Source organism: Rattus norvegicus, chromosome 1 (assembly GCF_036323735.1).
Source record: "Rattus norvegicus strain BN/NHsdMcwi chromosome 1, GRCr8, whole genome shotgun sequence".
NCBI lineage: Eukaryota > Metazoa > Chordata > Mammalia > Rodentia > Muridae > Rattus > Rattus norvegicus.
The window spans coordinates 9236356-9257361 of NC_086019.1; the positions used below are offsets into that span (position 1 = coordinate 9236356).

General features: G+C 44.2%; 1 pseudogene; it reads left to right on the forward strand.

The window, feature by feature from the left end:
* The first annotated feature begins 559 nt into the window (after nt 1–559).
* Ftl1-ps4 (ferritin light chain 1, pseudogene 4) lies at nt 560–12978 on the forward strand (annotated as a pseudogene).
* Nucleotides 12979–21006: the final 8028 nt, after the last annotated feature.

Genomic DNA, 21006 nt, shown 5'->3' on the forward strand with positions numbered 1-21006 from the left:
GAGACCAAAAGAAAACAAAAGAAAATCCAAAAACCCTTCCTGGGGTAAAAGAAATAACGAGACTGGGTGTGGCCATACATGCCTTTACTCCTAATGATCAGGAAGAAGACAGAGGCAGGTGGAATGCTATGAATTGGAGACAGGTCTGATCTTGACAGTGATTTCTTTTTTTTTTTTTTTTTTTTTTTTTTTTTTGGTTCTTTTTTTCGGAGCTGGGGACCGAACCCAGGGCCTTGCGCTTGCTAGGCAAGCGCTCTACCACTGAGCTAAATCCCCAACCCCTCGTTCTTAAGAACAAAACATCTTGGCCTTTTCTCTTTGGCAGATTGGCAGTAACCACGCTGAGTCAGTTCCTGTTTTTTTTTCTGAGGGCGTAAACTTGTTTTTCTACTGTGATTACTGCGATTTTACACACACACACACACACACACACACACACACACACACACACACACACACACACACACCCTCAGTAAAGCTTTGGCATCCTCATAGCACGAATGACCCAAGTCTCTGTCTTTTGTTAAATCCCCCAGGTCTACCCCTGGTTCTCGGTACCATGGCGGCAGTGGCTGAGGATGCTGTCAGAAAATGTATTCCTAGGGAAAAAAGCAAAACAAACAACATCAACTAAAATGGGAATTTTAACCATTCCACCATTTTTTTAATTTACTCTCTGTGTTTAGTCTTCGAAAGGGGAGTAAGGGGGTGGGAGGAGTGGGGGTGGGTCTGTGGGTGAGGGTCGGTAGGCAGCAATTGGTGGCAGTGAGGAACAGAAAAAAACAAACCCTGAGTGGTGGAGTGTTTTAAAAATGAGCCCTAAATGGTGTGGAACTGAGGTTGCCGACACCCTCTTCTCCCCTAATTGTGCCTGTTCCTTGCCCCGCTAACCTTTCTTAGTCAAGTACTTTCACTTAGAAACTGAGGTTGCCTGTTTTCACCACTCAGTCATACTTTCATTTTTGGGTGCCTGAGTTTATCTCCAGTTCATTGTGTTTGGCTGGGACAAACAGGGACTGCCTGTGCCCCACGGGAGAAGTGGTAGGTACCCTGCTCCATTGTGCGTGGGTGAGTGTTCCCCTGAGCTAGGGAAGACCCTCCTGAAAGACCCGGTGAGTGAGTGAGTGTGGCGGCACGTGAGCTATCTGTATTGGTTTGCTTGATTGAGATGGCTGTCAGACAACACTTAGTGGTGACAAGTTTGCAAAATGCTCCTGTTCTCTGGTTGATGACAGAGGACGAGGAAGTGCCTGTGTGAGCTGGCCAGCGTGTTGGGTGCGTCCCGGAGATGGCGTTGTGTCTGAGGACGGTCTCTATCTATGTGGTTGTACCGGGAGAACTATAGGGAGGGGTGGTTGCTGTACTCCCTATTAGGACTCATGGTGGGGTTGGTGGCAGCTTGATCAGGTCGACCAGAAGGCTAAGGTTTTGCCCCGGAGATTTCTGTTTGTTTTTTGGTCTTTTTCTCCAGGTCCCTGTCAGTGGGACCCTGGGTTTCTGAGGTCAAGAGGATGCTATGGCCCCAGCTTCGGAGCAGATGTGGCCTGGCCTGGGCTCCATGGAGCTTCAGAGGTTTTCTTTTTTTTTTTCCTTCTCCCTCCAGGAGCTCCTGGTTCCACACCACCGGGAGTTGGGGGGCGTGGGGGTAGGGTGGGGATAGGGCTCTGGATCTTGAGCCTGAGGAGAAGCTCTGGTGCCAGCTATCATGGCCCTTTCAGTCTATAAGTACTCATGATTATAAGGTCGACCTGTAAGACTGGACCTGAGTCTTAATTACCAGGAGACTACCGTGAGACCAGAGATCAATGCAATAGCAAGAGGATAATTATTCCAGCAAGCTAGGGTCTGTCTACCTCGCAAAGAGAGGAGACCCGGAACAATTCGTTAGTACGGTTTTCATACATTCTGATTGGGCATACGGGAGCATTGGTGAGCTCAATCGACCTTTAGGTTGCCACAGACTAGGTCAGCATCTGGGTTCTTGATGTGCATTCTTTTGGATAAGGTTGAGAAAGCCCTGCTGTGAGGAAATGGCTCCCTGGCATTCCAGGGAATGTGCCAGTTAAGATTGGTGCGCTCCCTCCTGGATGGGAGGAGCTGTCTGAGGTTGGTGGAAAAGTGCTAGCCCTCTCATTTCCCTTTTCCTTGTGAGCATTTCAATCATGAAATCACCCAGTTTCTTCTGTCATGACAGCCTGGTACTGATGTCTAAGCACCATTACTTGCACTGTATTAGTGAGGTCTTTAACAAAAGGTGATACAAGGTGATTTAAAATGCAGGGTCCAAAGGTCAAAAGCAAGGTAACACAATTAAAGGTCCCATCATGGTAGAAACCAGGGTAGTCAACCACGGGGAGAAATTAAACCATGATTCAAACCAACTCTGTGTCACCTCTCTTTCTCTTTCTCTCTTGGCTAGCCCTTCTCAGATTTTGGCCATATTGTCCCTTACTACTCCTGAATGATTTATGTAGAAGCAACATTCTTCTCCTAGTGCAACGCAGAGCCCTCCTTGTTGTGAGAATAGTAGGTCTAGACACCTTTTATTTTGGAGAACCACCTCTGCTAAGGAAGTTAGTGATTCCCGTAGGTGAGAGGTGGAGTTTTCGATGCTCTAGACGCCAGTATCAATGGTCATGCGCAGATCAGAGTATTGATGGGACTGGGTTGCTAAGGAGGTAATTCTGGTCCCCAATCCCCCAAGGCTGGCCCCTGTGAGGACATTTGGAGTTAGGGCAGTTCTCTTTTACCCCGTACCAGTCTTGTATCTTTTACTAATTCTTAAATGAATTCATAGTTCTCATGGTACAAAAGCAGGGGATCTAGCCTAAGACACAAAATCCTTGGGTCCTGCTTAGAACCTCCTGGTGCACGCAGGGGGTTAGTCCAGTGGAACATGTCCACCAGACGTCCTCGGGAGGGATCGGGTATCTGTCTCTATTGGTTTGGGTGCTATGGGTGTGACTACATAGGAACCGTTTATCTGGGGGAACTGAGCCCGTGCATAATCCCTGACCTGACACCTGCTGTATGGTAAGGGAGGCCTGGGACCTCAGTCTGCAGGCATCATCTTTGACCGTCTGATTTACAGAGGTGTGGCAGCTATGCCTTCAGAGTAGGGTGGAACCATATCGTAGCAAAGCCCTCAAGAGCTGGTGAGGGTAAGTCTTGTAAAGTTTAGGACCAAGAAAGACTTTTCTATTAGGTTCAGAAGCGCGTGCCCATCGCTCTGGAGGTCCTGATTAATGAGCAGACTCTCGGTTACCTCATTGAGGGGCACTGTGGGAGCGGGCAAAGTGGGTTGAGGGCTTGTTGTTCTGAGGGCCAGAAATGGTGGGACCAGAACGTAGCTGGGCCCTATGGAGGCTGTCGGGGCCTCAATCAGCAGGTGGATGGTGAGGAGAAGCCCATTGTCATAACCAGACTGGTGACAACTGCACTCCCCAAGTATTTCCCTTTTCCCAGCTACGCGCTCCTTTTCCTGCCTCAGTAAACTGGATAGAAAGGCGGTTACAGGACACGTTAAGGCAGAGTCCCTCCCCTTCCCAGGTCCCACCTCCCCAAGTGACCTGGGGAGAGCTTCAAAGGGTAAGGTGCCCATGGGATTATTCCATCCCCCTCAGCTGCTGCCTATCACGGTTATCAAGTTTGCATAGGCAAAACAGATAGGGAGCTAGAATAAAGACCTTTGGCAAGTACCTTTATTAGTATCAGCCAAGGGTCTACAAGTAAAAGTCATGAGGGACTGCACTGAACATCATTAGAGCACATCAGAGGAGAGCATGAATGAACACTTGTGGCAGAGACTAACCTTTGCACTTTGGTTAACAAAGCTGTCTGGGCAGGGTGTTTACCGCCTCTTTAGGGGGCGTGTTGCCGTTGAGATATTAGGAAAATGTGAACTCCAAAATTTTATAACATCATCATTTATTGTGAGTTTGGTAGAAATTCTTCAAATCCCAAGTAAATTATAAATTGAAACTACCAAGTTCTCTAAATCTTTACATGAGGTATTATTTAATCGAAACTCCATTGTTTACTAAGCTTATTTTTAGTCAAATTCGAAGCACATAAAAACCTGTGGTTTGATTATATATCCCATCTCTTGAAGGGGGCATAATTTATCAGAAATCAATATAGTTGAAAAGGTGTATTGGCATTATGATTCACTTACATGTATCTCTCTCTCTTTTTTTTTTTTTTTTTTTTTTTTTTTTTTTTGGAGCTGGGGACCGAACCCAGGGCCTTGCGCTTGCTAGGCAAGCGCTCTACCACTGAGCTAAATCCCCAAACCCTTACATGTATCTCAAAATAATTATTTAATCGGTGGTAGATTATTTTCTTAAAACTAGTTCACACCCTGTAACCAAGATACACCCATTATCAACCCATTATCCATTTCTGTTGTTTCTTTTCACGAACACTGTGTATTGAGGAACATAAGCTGTATTTGGGCTTTTGGATTTTCTTTTCTAAAATTGGAGGTTCACTTAATGATTCATTTTACTGCATATTATTTGTAGGTAAACCCATACCTATGTAACATATTCTTATATACTGAATTTTCAGTACCTCACAACTGAAGTCTTATGGCAGCCTCCAGTTTGATAACATTGCAATTAATAGTTGTTAAAAGCACCTGTGTATGTGTTAAAAAAAATCACTAGTTTATGTTTTAAATGATGTCCTACTGAATACAGGGTCCAATAGACGCACATCATATTTCATTTACACACTTCAGAAGGACTAATAAATCTAGAGAAAGCATCCTAAATGAAAATGGACAGTGATAACTGTGGGCTCATCACTCTCAGGACTGATTTCAACCCATCCCTCTGCGACACTGCACGGTTATGTAAGAGGAACATTCTCTTAGGATCACCGTGGACTTGTGTTCCTTGTACTTGTTCTTTGGATTGGTAACTAAACTTGTTTGCCACGACTGCACCCTCTAGGTTATTGTGCCACACTGGTTATTGAATGATTCCTAGATATCATAACTAGACAGGACTGTTAGCGACCTCCCTCTTTTGGCCGTTTGCTTTTGGACAGCCGTTTGCTTTTGAACAGCACCAGGGCAATCCACAACACAACAAAAAATGGGCTTCATATTTTGGCTATCTCCCAGATATCCAACCTTTCCCTTCAGACCTACTTGTCTATCGGTTTTTAATATACTTTATACTGATAATGATTAAAAATAGATTTATCTCTGTTGTGGTTTAGTCTGTTACTATGTATTATAATGTTAAATACTGGCCCTCAGGGTCCTGTTGCCCCCAGGGACAAAAAGATTCTCATATACATCAAATGATGCTATGTAACCTTGCTCCTTAATTTAAAGCTATTGGTTGAATAGAGATGCCTACAGTCCAGAGTTTGGAAATCTGAGGCAGAGACCACAAGGAAAGGAAAAAGATATGTGAAAGAGGAAGAAGATGCCATGGAGTAGCTGAATGCTGAGAACATGGCCCTGAGGGCTGGCCAGTTGGATTAAGAGCAAATCTAGCCAGTCTATAAGAAGGAGACATAATCCAGGTATTTTAAAACCGGGAGCCTACATTGGGCAGGTATAGAGTTATACTTAGTCCCCAGCGATGAAGTCCCTTGTGACTTTCTGATTCTCCTGGCCACGGGCTCATAGTCCATCTCCAAAGTGGAAACGTAAGGGTCCTTTGCAAAGTTAGTTGTGTTGGATAGTGTTTCGCTGGGGCAGACACACGAAGGAGAGTTTTCCTAAAGTGCACATGTGAAAGACTAAGGCAGACTCCTGAAGGGAGTTTCGCTGAAGCAGGTGATGACCTGCAAAGCAAGTATGTAAAAGCACATGTGAGGAAGGGTTATCTGCTAACAACACACGTGTATTGGTCTGCCTTACGTTGCAAAGTTGAGCTGGGTTTGTTGGGACTCCGTAGAAAGAAACGCAGTGTCTTGCCACTTCCGCAGACTCGGGCTGATTGGACGCACGTGCTGAGGCAGGACCCATTTTGAGGCAAGGCATATGGAGAACACGTGATGTTTGGAGGGCTATAAATAGAACTCCACAGAGTGGTGGGGAGAGAGAGCTTGGCTTGCTGCTACAGCTAACTGTGCCATGCTTGTGGGTCTCGTGTCTTCACTGATCTTCACTTCTGAAGTTGCTAACCCAACTCTACAAAACTGGACTGCTGATGTTATCTATGAGGTGTTGCTAGTGGATCAACCTTCTGCTTGCTGCCTGATAATTTGTGAATTGAAGTGCCGATTTCTAGACAACATAGATGGGAACTTGCTCCAGAAAACCTTTCTAAACAGGTCCACTTCCTCCCCACCCCTATATCCTTTCTTTCCCACTACCTTTGTTGAGTGGTGGATTACAAGGGAGGTTAAAATGTTTAAAAACCATCGTTAAAAATAAAGTTTGAAAAAATTAAAGTTACACATCTCCTCTCATGGCAGCCTCTACCTCAATCTTCTTTCTCTCTCTGCTTCCTTTCCCTGCAACCCAAGTTGACCCTTAAGTCCCACCTTTCTCTCTCCACAGGCTTTTTTTAGCCTTTTATCGACCAGTTAAATTGGGGAGCAATGTTCATACAGCATCACTTGGTGTACACAAGGATCTGCTGGTCAGGAGAAACCAATACTTAGCATTCGAATACAAGCAGCATCAGACCAACCCAGAACAGGAAAGAGATTTGGACCTTTTCAAGGTAAAATGGTCAATGCCAGAGAATTCAAGGAGCACAGGGACAGTTCTTAAATGTAGGAGGAATGTGTGTTCCTAATGAGTTTGCTAAAATCGGGGAGGGTGGCCTGAGGTTTTGGTGATGCACTTGAAGGCCTTTGCCCTCTGCTGAGCTAGACAGCTGGTTCCCTTCTGCAGAATACCACAGGACATGGAGTCTTTTTTATGGTTGTTAAAGCAATTTTCCTCTGTACTGGTCAGCATGCGAAATGCACGCTTAAAGAATTGCTACACTGTGTTGGGTTTATAGACAAAACCCAGTGGTAGAGTGCTCAAAGTATGCCATAGGAAAGAACAATGAAGTTTAGATGTCCATATGACTTTGACGTTCTCCATGTTAGTGGGTGTGCACGGGAGGCTGGTGAGAGAGCAGCGTCTCATTTACAGAAACCATTTCTCAGACTATACCACATAATGTAAAAGGAACCTGAGTTTATAGAAATATTGTTTAGGAAGATAATATGAAATTCAGGCGATGTGGAAGACCTGAATCAAACAGTCGCTCGTAGTAGAACATGAGGGACACCAAAGCTGCTGCTCTAGGAGGATGAATTAGCACCTCCGTCCCAATGCCCTCGTGCTAGGTGAGAAGGTAATCAATCCATCAGCACTAATGGGAATCTGGCCAGCTCCAGCATGATGGGCCTGGTAGCCCTTTCCTTTCTTCTCCATTCCCTCTGCTGTAAAGGGTCGCAATAACGTTCGCCACCACTAGATGGAGCTGGCTTCCACTGCGCCCCACGTGGAAGGCCGAGTCAGACAAGATGGCGCTAGCCTTCGCCGCGCCAGCCGACTCCCTATCGGGAGATTAACTGTGTGCTCATGTGCAAGAGTGCCTTCGTGCCAGGTCTTTGCCCATTCCGGGGCGTGCCTGATGAGGTCATGAGTAAGCAACCAGTCAGGTGTGGGTGCACCGCGCTAGGGTGTTTATAAGCGCGCCATGCCGGCGCGCGGGGCTTCCTCTTTTAAGATTATAATAAAGTTGGTCACAGTAAGGATTTCTATGTACCCGAGTGTTTCTTGCCGGCGAGAAATCGCGCGTGGGACACTCTGCATTGCCAAAAGCCATTAGATTGTATGCCTAAAGCCAACCCCTAAGGCCTATTTCCCTATTCATCCACTTCCTTCTCCTGCAGCTATCTGCCAAGGTCCACCTATCAAAGTATTGAAGTCCAGCAATAGAATCTCCCTTTGGCTCACCTAATTAACATGCCCAATTAAAACTGAACTCCTCATCGTCACACAGTGTCTCCCATTTTACCTTTCCCATCTCCCCATGTGTCGCCTCTCTCTCCACTCTGTCTAGAGGCAATTAGTCTTTTGTCCTCATTGGATAAGTTTCTGGAAATTGGATGTCCAATGTCACCTGTGTTTACTTTTTCACCAAGAAATAGAACCTGGCTGCAGTATATCAAGAGCAGATATTTTATGAAGCTTGCAATGAGATCTCCCTGGAACTAAGAGCTGCTTGTGTGGTTTGGAGGCCTCTGTGAAATGTTTCCGGACATTTTTACAAGCCTCCAGGGTGCTGAGAGAGAATGTAGCTGTCTGGACCTGCTGACAGTAAGTGCCTCCCTCTGCCTTGCCTAGTAACAATCTTCTAGTGTAAGAACAGGACTTTTTCCTGACAGGCTTTCTGCTGAAATCCAGAAGACCAAAATTATGGGGGCAATGCTTGAGATAGCATGCCTCTTGATCAGCTTGCAGGGGCAGCTTGTGCTTGCTGGATCATATCTGGCAAGAGAGGAGGTATGGAACCATGAAGACGCTGTAGGGATAAGCCTTTGGAACTTGATGCTTTTAGGGGGAAGAGTGTGGTGAGTATTCTGACTATGCTATAACCATACAAGGGTGCTGTGCTGCTGAACTGATCTCTAAGCTTGTAGTTTTGTTTTTGTTTATTATTTTCTCAGTCCAGGATAGCTGAACTGCTCATCCTGCCTCTAACACCCAAGCAATAGGGTTACAGGCATGTAGACTCATGCCTGATTTTGAAAAATCTTTTTATTTATTGACTCATGTGTGTGTGCATCCATGTATGCATGTATGTATGTATGTATGTATGTATGTATGTATGGGTTTTTTTTTGTTTTGTTTTGAGACAGGAATGCACTTTTTGGCTCTGGCTGTCCAGGAACTACTATGTAGACCAAGCTGACCTCCATCCTAGAGTTCCAGGCCTCTGTCTCCCTAGTGCTAGGATTAAATGTGTCCCACCACACCATGATCATGGGCCTGGAGATACAAGGAAAGGTCTTTGCTCAGAGAACCTGGCTGTTAGCATTCTGCCTAAGCTCCACCCCCACAGTTGCCTGGCAACAGCCAGGTATGCCTGACACTGTAAAAGGGGCTGCTTGCCCCCTCCTCACTCTTTCTGTTCTCTCTTCCTCTCTTGCTCTTGCCCTCTTCCTTCTTTGTTCCCTCTCTCACCATTCCCTTCCTCCATTCTCTCTGTGCTCATGGCGGGCCTCTACTCCTCTACTCTATTTCTCTACTTCTCTTCCCCCTCCCCACCTCTCTGCCCTTACTACCCTCTTAACTCCCCTCCCCATACCCTAGATAAACTCTATTCTATTCTGTACAGTCAGGGGAAAGGGACGTCTCAGCATGGGCCCGCTGAGACCTCACCACACCTCCATAGAACATATTTCCCCCCCTTTATCTTTTTATAAACACATCACTAGCAACCAATAAATATTTGATTTTCCTCTTTGCTCTCTCTCCTCTTGATCTACTGACAAATCAGCTTCCTAGGCAAGGATTGCAGACGCAGAAAGTAGAAAGACTTCCTGGAAATATGGGACAAGAGTGGGGATCAGGGTCAGAGCCCCTTATAGTAACCAGTCTTCCTTCAGACATCCTGCTGTAGTATTATAGTCCAGATCCAAACACTCACGGAGACCACAATAGGCAAGGTAAGAATTTTACTTAAAGGCCAAAACATCTCCTGCTCTCCACAGGATTGGGAGCAACCAAATGATCCCAGCTGCACCAAGAAGAATCTTACATAGTTTTTTCATGGCCTTTCCAACCAAGCCAAGCTTAACAGAAGCAGAACTTTTGAGATTAGCTTTCAGCATAAACCCATTGTTACAAGTTTTTCATGTCACTGTGCTCAACAAGTTTTGGAAAGCCTCATTTTTCAAGTCAAGGCAACCTGATCGTCAGCAGGTATTTGGTGTGTGTTGGTTTGAAACAGTTTATACAGTAGGAACGTAAATCTCACTTTACCTGAGAGATACAAATACAAATACCAAGACTTTGCAAACAAGTCTGAAAGCTGTACAGCATGGAGAACAAAGGTGCTCTTACTATGTAACCCACACTAAAATCAATAGTGAAGGCAGGTGGGAGAGTCAGCTTCTAACAATCCCATATAAAGGACTACATGGGTTCAAAATGTCCTCTGATAGGAGTTGGTGAAGACTGTCCCATGCCTAAGACAAATGATATTCTTTTTAGGCACCTTCCTGGCCCAGTTATCCATGTGATCTCTGGGACTAATTACAATGCAGCAAGAGACAATCGATGATTTTCAAGGCTCTGCTGGGCCCCTCTTTGTGACAGCCCAAGCCCAGCGACCACTGGCTGGCAGCTGTTGGGTGATGCAGCGGGAGAGCACCCACCACTCCATCCCTCCCCTCCATCCCTCCCACCGCTGCCCCACAGCTCACTCCAGCTGTGGGCTGTGGAGGCACAAAAGACCTATCCTCCCCACCATGGTCAGTGGTGGCCACAGGGTGCCAGGCCATGTAGGCACGGGGAGATCCATCACTGCATATGAGCCACCAATGTTAGAACCAATGTGTTAGGGTAGAAGTCTCTACTCCTGCCCGGACAGAACACACCAAGTCAACCTGGTTCTACATGGTGAGGTTTAATGAGAGAAGAAGAGTAGAAGGGGAGAGAAAAAAAGGAAACCGGACATAGGCACATGGGGGGAAAGGAGGAGAATGGGAAGAGAAGGGACAGAGTGGAAGAGTAAAGAAGAGAAGAACAAAGAGAAAGAGGAGAGGGCAAGCAGCCCCTTTTATAGTCAGGCACAGCTGGCTGTTGCCAGGCAACTGTGGGGTGGGGCATACCTGGCTGCTGTCGCCAGGCAACTGTGGAGGTGGAGGTTAGACAGAATACCAACAGGGAGATGAGACACTGTAAGTACCAACTTGGCTCAGCTTCCTCCTCCTCTTCCCCCATTCCAGGTAAGGGAGGTACTTTATGCGGCTTGCCCACATACTCGCCAGTCAGAAGAGCATCACCTGGCCAACTCCAGTGACTCTGGAGTACAGAAGACCTGGCTCTTTGGGAATAACAGACCCTTACATGTGTCCTATAGGATGGTTCTGTCCTTCCTAACTGATATCAGACCAGCACAGCCCCTTTCTGAGGATATGGGAATCATTGGAAATCACTTCTATCCTGATCACAATTCACTAAACAATATAGAGAGAGACTGTGTCCCTCCCATCCTATCTAGGGTTAAGAGATCATCTATCCTATATGACCCAGATATAGGCATTGAGGACTAAGTTAGTTTAAAAGCTTGAACTACAGAATTTCAATGACACTTCTCCCAACACTTGCTGGGTACCTACGAATTATCTGGTGCATACATAGTGGACTATCATTAAGCCTTGTCTCCAATCTATCTCACCTGTATAACCAGCTATACTCTTCAGTTAGCATCTGTGTCCTGAGAGTGAGAGGTTGACTTCACTCCAAGTCAGGTTTTTATAGAGGCTTAGCCTCTCTACCCTGTTGTGCTGTTTGGCCTTGGTTAGAGAGGTGGGGAGCAGCAGGTTGTCTCTACTTCTGCAAAACAAAGGTTTGCTTTGTTTCTGTGCACACTGGGGTGTCTTGAGCCTGTTTGACAATAGACAGTCTTCAGCTCAGATTCCAGGGCTGGCCGACATCAAAATGATCAGCCCTCTTGAACAGGCAGGGTGGTGTGTGTGTGTGTGTGTGTGTGTGTGTGTGTGTGTGTGTGTGTGTTCTTCAACCTGAACATTCTGAAACTTATACACGCTATTTCATGTAGCCTCTTACCTTTGCTGTGCCGCTAGCATCTCAGACTTATGCGGAGAACCCCTCCAGGCACATGCACGTAAGAAGAAAATGACTCCGAAAAGATTTCCTTTTCTCTAACCCATGGTTTCCTTAGACCTGGTATGTTTCAGAGAAGCAGTGAGATTTGAAAAGAGTGGGTAAGTGCCAAGGGCCATGAAGAAGGAAGGACAAATGGCTTGAGAACTCATGGAATGAGGCCCACAGGTTATCACAGCCGCATGAGAAAGCCTCTGTGTCCTGAGGACTTCATGCTATTATGGAGTTCTGCTCTGCCCTTGCATCCCCTCTTAATCTAAAAATAATGTGAAAATTCTGAGCAGTGCTTTGGAGATCCCGTGGATCTATATCTTGCCTCAACAGTGTATGGACAGAAAAGACCCAGGGACTCCCACTTTATTAACTCCCAGCCATCTTACAAGTCTCTTCAGTCACAGCCTCCGGGACCATCTCTTTGCTGCCTTCAACTCCTAGGACCAGCCAGCACTGTCTTTGTGCTTAGCCCCATACACGGGATCAGCCAAGATCTCTCAGATTCATCAGGATTATTCCACCGAAGTGGAAGCTGCCGTGAACCGCCTGGTCAACTTGCACCTGCGGGCCTCCTACACCTACCTCTCCCTGGGCTTCTTTTCTGATGGGGATGACATGGCTTTGGAGGGCATAGGCCACTACTTCTGAGGAGAAGCAGGGGGGCGCTGAGCATGTCCTCAAGTTGCAGAATGATTGCTGGGGCCGTGCACTTTTCCAGGATGTGCAGAAGCCATCTCAAGATGAGTGGGGTAAAACCCTGGAGGCCATGGAAGCTGCCTTGGCCCTGCAGAAGAACCTGAACCAGGCCCTCTTGGATCTGCATGCCCTGGGTTCTGCCCACACAGACCCTCACCTCTGTGACTTCTTGGAAAGCCACTTCCTGGATAAGGAGGTGAAGCTCATCAAGAAGATGGGCAACCGCCTGACCAACCTCCGTGGGGTGGCAGGGCCCAACCAGCGCAGAGAGGTGTGCCCCAGGCATCTCTGGGCAGGTATCTCTTTGAGTGCCTCACTCTCAAGCACGACTAGGAGGCCTCTGTGCCTTCCAAGGGGCTCCCTCCTCTGCTCTGCACCGGCCGCCTCAGCACCTCCACCCGATTGTAAGCGCCCTGGAGCCTCTCCCAAGTCTTGGACCAAGTAAAGATAAAAGCTTTTTGAAACAGAAGAAAGAAAGAAAGAAAGAAAAAGAAAGAAAGAAAGAAAGAAAGAAAGAAAGAAGGAAAGAGAGAGAGAGAGAGGGAGGGAGGGAGGGAGAGAGAGAGAGAGAGAGAGAGAGAGAGAGAGAGAGAGAGAAAGAAAGAAAGAGAGAGAGAGAAAGAACTCTAAGGAGGCTTGTGGGACCCTCTAGGGCCGGGTCAGTGTTTGACTCCTGTTGTGCTTTGCTGATGCGTGTGAAAGCCATTTGTTCCTAACAAAGGAATGCCCAGACCTTTCTGTTTACCCTGGGCAGTAACATTGTTTAAATTGGTTCCTGTGTTTTGTTCCTCTTCCTTTGTTCCTGGGGGCATAAGCATTTTTTTCACAGTGCTTCCTGGATTTCTCCACCCAGTGAACTTGGGGTATATATTTGGTGAACCACAGTAAAAGATTTGGCATTCACGCAACACGAATGACCCGAGTATGTGTTTTTTTCTTAAACATCACAGGCCTACCCCTGGTTCTTGGTACAGTGACAGGGGCTTCCAATCTCTCACTGGGCAACATCTCTGTCACTCACAATACTGATGCTTAATCTTTCAGGCATTGCTGCTGGAGCAGATTCAATCACCACCCTAGAGAAGAACTTAGATACTTAAGATTGTCAGCAATGACCACCACCCTTACAACACATTGGGAATAAAAGTTGTTAGTGAAGCTAGGTTGAGATGTTTTCTACTATTGGCTCTGATGCAGAAAATCGTAGGAAATAATTTGAAGTTCAGAAAGACACATTCTTTTTTTTTTTAATTTATTTAATACTTAATAATAATTCTTTGGTTTCCGGGCAAATATCCCCCTCCCCCCTCCCCTTCCTTATGGGTGTTCCCTTCCCAACCCTCCCCCCATTGCCGCCCTCCCCCCAACAGTCTAGTTCACTGGGGGTTCAGTCTTAGCAGGACCCAGGGCTTCCCCTTCCACTGGTGCTCTTACTAGGATATTCATTGCTACCTATGAGGTCAGAGTCCAGGGTCAGTCCATGTATAGTCTTTAGGTAGTGGCTTAGTCCCTGGAAGCTCTGGTTGCTTGGCATTGTTGTATATATGGGGTCTTGAGCCCCTTCAAGCTCTTCCAGTTCTTTCTCTGATTCCTTCAACGGGGGTCCTATTCTCAGTTCAGTGGTTTGCTGCTGGCATTCGCCTCTGTATTTGCTGTATTCTGGCTGTGTCTCTCAGGAGCGATCTACATCTGGCTCCTGTCGGCCTGCACTTCTTTGCTTCATCCATCTTGTCTAATTGGGTGGCTGTATATGTATGGGCCACATGTGGGGCAGGCTCTGAATGGCTGTTCCTTCTGCCTCTGTTTTAATCTTTGCCTCCCTATTCCCTGCCAAGGGTATTCTTGTTCCCCTTTTAGAGAAGGAGTGAAGCATTTACATTTTGAGTTTCATTTGTTCTAGGCATCTAGGGTAATTCAAGCATTTGGGCTAAAAGCCACTTATCAGTGAGTGCATACCATGTATGTCTTTCTGTGATTGGGTTAGCTCACTCAGGATGATATTTTCCAGTTCCAACCATTTGCCTACGAATTTCATAAAGCCGTTGTTTTTGATAGCTGAGTAATATTCCATTGTGTAGATGTACCACATTTTCTGTATCCATTCCTCTGTTGAAGGGCATCTGGGTTCTTTCCAGCTTCTGGCTATTATAAATAAGGCTGCGATGAACATAGTGGAGCATGTGTCTTTTTTATACGTTGGGGCATCTTTTGGGTATATGCCCAAGAGAGGTATAGCTGGGTCCTCAGGCAGTTCAATGTCCAATTTTCTGAGGAACCTCCAGACTGATTTCCAGAATGGTTGTACCAGTCTGCAATCCCACCAACAATGGAGGAGTGTTCCTCTTTCTCCGCATCCTGGCCAGCATCTGCTGTCACCTGAGTTTTTTATCTTAGCCATTCTCACTGGTGTGAGGTGAAATCTCAGGGTTGTTTTGATTTGCATTTCCCTTATGACTAAAGATGTTGAACATTTCTTTAGGTGTTTCTCAGCCATTCGGCATTCCTCAGCTGTGAATTCTTTGTTTAGCTCTGAACCCCATTTTTAATAGGGTTATTTGTCTCCCTGCGGTCGAACTTCTTGAGTTCTTTGTATATTTTGGATATAAGGCCTCTATCTGTTGTAGGATTGGTAAAGATCTTTTCCCAATCTGTTGGTTGCCAATTTGTCCTAACCACAGTGTCCTTTGCCTTACAGAAGCTTTGCAGTTTTATGAGATCCCATTTGTCGATTCTTGATCTTAGAGCGTAAGCCATTGGTGTTTTGTTCAGGAAATTTTTTCCAGTGCCCATGTGTTCCAGATGCTTCCCTAGTTTTTCTTCTATTAGTTTGAGTGTGTCTGGTTTGATGTGGAGGTTCTTAATCCACTTGGACTTAAGCTTTGTACAGGGTGATAAGCATGGATCGATCTGCATTCTTCTACATGTTGACCTCCAGTTGAACCAGCACCATTTGCTGAAAATGCTATCTTTTTTCCATTGGATGGTTTCGGCTCCTTTGTCAAAAATCAAGTGACCATAGGTGTGTGGGTTCATTTCTGGGTCTTCAATTCTATTCCATTGGTCTATCTGTCTGGCTCTGTACCAATACCATGCAGTTTTTATCACTATTGCTCTGTAATACTGCTTGAGTTCAGGGATAGTGATTCCCCCTGAAGTCCTTTTATTGTTGAGGATAGTTTTAGCTATCCTGGGTTTTTTGTTATTCCAGATGAATTTGCAAATTGTTCTGTCTAACTCTTTGAAGAATTGGATTGGTATTTTGATGGGGATTGCATTGAATCTGTAGATCACTTTTGGTAAAATGGCCATTTTTACTATATTAATCCTGCCAATCCATGAGCATGGGAGATCTTTCCATCTTCTGAGGTCTTCTTCAATTTCTTTCTTCAGTGTCTTGAAGTTCTTATTGTACAGATCTTTTACTTGCTTGGTTAAAGTCACACCGAGGTACTTTATATTATTTGGGTCTATTATGAAGGGTGTCGTTTCCCTAATTTCTTTCTCGGCTTGTTTCTCTTTTGTGTAGAGGAAGGCTACTGATTTATTTGAGTTAATTTTATACCCAGCCACTTTGCTGAAGTTGTTTATCAGCTTCAGTAGTTCTCTGGTGGAACTTTTGGGATCACTTAAATATACTATCATATCATCTGCAAATAGTGATATTTTGACTTCTTTTCCAATCTGTATCCCCTTGACCTACTTTTGTTGTCTGATTGCTCTGGCTAGAACTTCAAGAACTATATTGAATAAGTAGGGAGAGAGTGGGCAGCCTTGTCTAGTCCCTGATTTTAGTGGGATTGCTTCAAGTTTCTCTCCATTTAGTTTAACGTTAGCAACTGGTTTGCTGTATATGGCTTTTACTATGTTCAGGTATGGGCCTTGAATTCCTATTCTTTCCAGGACTTTTATCATGAAGGGGTGTTGAATTTTGTCAAATGCTTTCTCAGCATCTAATGAAATGATCATGTGGTTTTGTTCTTTCAGTTTGTTTATATAATGGATCACGTTGATGGTTTTCCGTATATTAAACCATCCCTGCATGCCTGGGATGAAGCCTACTTGATCATGGTGGATGATTGTTTTGATGTGCTCTTGGATTCGGTTTGCCAGAATTTTATTGAGTATTTTTGCGTCGATATTCATAAGGGAAATTGGTCTGAAGTTCTCTTTCTTTGTTGTGTCTTTGTGTGGTTTAGGTATAAGAGTAATTGTGGCTTCGTAGAAGGAATTCGGGAGTGATCCATCTGTTTCAATTTTGTGGAATAGTTTGGATAATATTGGTATGAGGTCTTCTATGAAGGTTTGATAGAATTCTGCACTAAACCCGTCTGGACCTGGGCTCTTTTTGGTTGGGAGACCTTTAATGACTGCTTCTATTTCCTTAGGAGTTATGGGATTGTTTAACTGGTTTATCTGTTCCTGATTTAACTTCGGTACCTGGTATTTGTCTAGGAAATTGTCCATTTCCTGTAGATTTTCAAGTTTTGTTGAATATAGGCTTTTATAGTAAGATCTGATGATTTTTTGAATTTCCTCTGAATCTGTAGTTATGTCTCCCTTTTCATTTCTGATTTTGTTAATTTGGACACACTCTCTGGGTCCTCTCGTTAGTCTGGCTAAGGGTTTATCTATCTTGTTGATTTTCTCAAAGAACCAACTTTTGGTTCTGTTGATTCTTTCTATGGTCCTTTTTGTTTCTACTTGGTTGATTTCAGCTCTGAGTTTGATTATTTCCTGCCTTCTACTCCTCCTGGGTGTATTTGCTTCTTTTTGCTCTAGAGCTTTTAGGTGTGCTGTCAAGCTGCTGACATATGCTCTTTCCTGTTTCTTTCTGCAGGCACACAGCGCTATGAGTTTTCCTCTTAGCACAGCTTTCATTGTGTCCCATAAGTTTGGGTATGTTGTACCTTCATTTTCATTAATTTCTAAAAAGTTTTTAATTTCTTTCTTTATTTCTTTCTTGACTAGGTTATTATTGAGTAGAGCATTGTTCAATTTCCACGAATATGTGGGCATTCTTCCCTTATTGTTATTGAAGACCAGTTTTAGGTCGTGGTGGTCTGATAGCACGCATGGGATTATTTCTATCTTTCTGTACCTGTTGAGGCCCGTTTTTTGACCAACTATATGGTCAATTTTGGAGAAAGTACCATGAGGAGCTGAGAAGAAGGTATATATCCTTTTGCTTTAGGATAGAATGTTCTATAAATATCCGTTAAGTCCATTTGGCTCATGACTTCTTTTAGTCTGTCTACGTCTCTGTTTAATTTCTGTTTCCATGATCTGTCCATTGATGAGAGTGGGGTGTTGAAATCTCCCACTTTATTGTGTGAGGTGCAATGTGTGTTTTGAGCTTTAGTAAGGTTTCTTTTACGTATGTAGGTGCCCTTGTATTTGGGGCATAGATATTTAGGATTGAGAGTTCATCTTGGTGGATTTTTCCTTTGATGAATATGAAGTGTCCTTCCTTATCTTTTTTGATGACTTTTAATTGAAAATTGATTTTATTTGATATTAGAATGGCTACTCCAGCTTGCTTCTTCTGACCATTTTCTTGGAAAGTTGTTTTCCAGCCTTTCACTCTGAGGTAGTGTCTGTCTTTGTCTCTGAGGTGTGTTTCCTGTAGGCAGCAGAATGCAGGGTCCTCGTTGCGTATCCAGTTTGTTAAGCTATGTCTTTTTATTGGGGAGTTGAGGCCATTGATGTTGAGAGATATTAAGGAATAGTGATTATTGCTTCCTGTTATATTCATATTTGGATGTGAGGTTATCTTTGTGTGCTTTTCTTCTCTTTGTTTTGTTGCCAAGACGATTAGTTTCTTGCTTCTTCTAGGGTATAGCTTGCCTCCTTATGTTGGACTTTACCCTTTATTATCCTTTGTAGTGCTGGATTTGTAGAAAGATATTGTGTAAATTTAGTTTTGTCATGGAATATCTTGGTTTCTCCATCTATGTTAATTGAGAGTTTTGCAGGATACAGTAACCTGGGCTGGCATTTGTGTTCTCTTAGGGTCTGTATGACATCTGTCCAGGATCTTCTGGCCTTCATAGTTTCTGGCGAAAAGTCTGGTGTGATTCTGATAGGTCTGCCTTTATATGTTACTTGACCTTTTTCCCTTACTGCTTTTAATATTCTTTCTTTATTTTGTGCGTTTGGTGTTTTGACTATTATGTGACGGGAGGTGTTTCTTTTCTGGTCCAATCTATTTGGAGTTCTGTAGGCTTCTTGTATGCCTATGGGTATCTCTTTTTTTAGGTTAGGGAAGTTTTCTTCTATGATTTTGTTGAAGATATTTACTGGTCCTTTGAGCTGGGAGTCTTCACTCTCTTCTATACCTATTATCCTTAGGTTTGATCTTCTCATTGAGTCCTGGATTTCCTGTATGTTTTGGACCAGTAGCTTTTTCTGCTTTACTTTATCTTTGACAGTCGAGTCAATGATTTCTATGGAATCTTCTGCTCCCGAGATTCTCTCTTCCATCTCTTGTATTCTGTTGGTGAAGCTTGTATCTACAGCTCCTTGTCTCTTCTTTTGATTTTCTATATCAAGGGTTGTTTCCATGTGTTCTTTCTTGATTGCTTCTATTTCCATTTTTAATTCCTTCAACTGTTTGATTGTGTTTTCCTGGAATTCTTTCCGGGATTTTTGTGTCTCCTCTCTATGGGTTTCTACTTGTTTATTTATGTTTTCCTGGAATTCTTTCAGGCATTTTTGCGATTCCTCTCTGTAGGCTTCTACTTGTTCTCTAAGGGAGTTCTTCACGTCTTTCTTGAAGTCCTCCAGCATCATGATCAAATATGATTTTGAAACTAGATCTTGCTTTTCTGGTGTGTTTGGATATTCCATGTTTATTTTGGTGGGAGAATTGGGCTCCAATGATGCCATGTAGTCTTGGTTTCTGTTGCTTGGGTTCCTGCGCTTGCCTCTGGCCATCAGATTATCTCTAGTGTTACTTTGTTCTGCTATTTCTGACAGTGGCTAGACTGTCCTATAAGCCTGTGTGCCAGGAGTGCTGTAGACCTGTTTTCCTGTTTTCTTTCAGCCAGTTATGGGGACAGAGTGTTCTGCTTTTGGGCGTGTAGTTTTTCCTCTCTATAGGTCTTCAGCTGTTCCTGTGGGCCTGTGTCTTGAGTTCACCAGGCAGGTCACTTGCAGCAGAAAAGTTGGTCTTACCTGTGGTCCCAAGGCTCAAGTTTGCTTGCGGGGTGCTGCCCACGAGCTCCAGGAAGATATGCGCCGCCCTTTCAGGGAGCTTCCGTGCACTAGGGTTCCAGATGGCGTTTGGTGTTTTCCTCTGGCGTCCGAGATGTGTGTGCAAAGTGCAGTCTCTTCTCGTTTCCCAGGCGTGTCTGCCTCTCTGAAGGTTTAGCTCTCCCTAATCCCTGATCCCTGATCAGGCGGTGAGGTCTCTCTCCCACGGGGTTTGGGAGCAGAGAGACAGAAAGACACATTCTTATGAGCTAAGCTAGGACCTTTATGGTCAGGAAACAAGAACAACGGCACCACTAGCTGTCATGACTCTCCCTCAGGCTGGACTGGTGATAATTGATTTCTTACTCCCATTTTTCCTCTCAGCATCCTGATAAGACTTACTAAGAATTGCTGGTAAGTCAGTATGCATTCTGATGACTTAAAGTAGATATGACTGATTTTTTTATATAAAAGTTTAGATTGGTGATTCTTTAAAGATTCTCACTAGATTACTTGTAAAGAAAAATAAGAAAATCATTTTTCACTTCTTTGTAATTGCAAATTGCTGCCTGCCAGTAACAGAAACTGACTGAGAAAACTATCTTGCTTGCTTACGCTTTGTTAATCTATGACGAGTTGCTTTGTTATGAATGTGCATGGGTTTGTGGTACTAATTTGTGTTCTTTACCTGTACTTGTAATGTTATTTATTATAAGGTATTGGAAAATACACCATTCACTATCCATTCATTACAATAAAACTAAAACATAAATACATTGTAATTTAATACTGCTTAAAAAATTTTGCTGGAATAGATAAGGGATGAAAGGAAGAATAAAGTGTGGGGATTGGAGCATCCACCAACTATGTGTATCTGTTGAGGCTTAGTGTGGTAGGCTGCAGCATTATTTCTTCTATCATAAACTATGGGTATGTGTAGGGCTGTACGTGTGATGGGTTAGAGCATTGTTCCTTTTATCCAACAACTGTGTGTGCGTGTATGTATGTATGTATGTATGTATGTATGTATGTATGTATATGTGCAGAGTTTGCATGAATGAGGCTGTACGTCTGATGGGTTAGAGCATTGTTCCTTTTATCCATCAACTGTGTGTGTGTGTGTATGTATGTATGTATGTATGTATGTATATCTGTAAAGCTTGTTGCTTGTCTGGGTGTGTGTTGCTTTCTCAGACCACCTATTGTGTGTACTTATGTATCCAGGTGTGAAATGTTTGAAGCCTGCTTGCTGGAGCTCTGCTCTAATCAATCTCTGTGTGAATGCATATATGTCTGTCTAT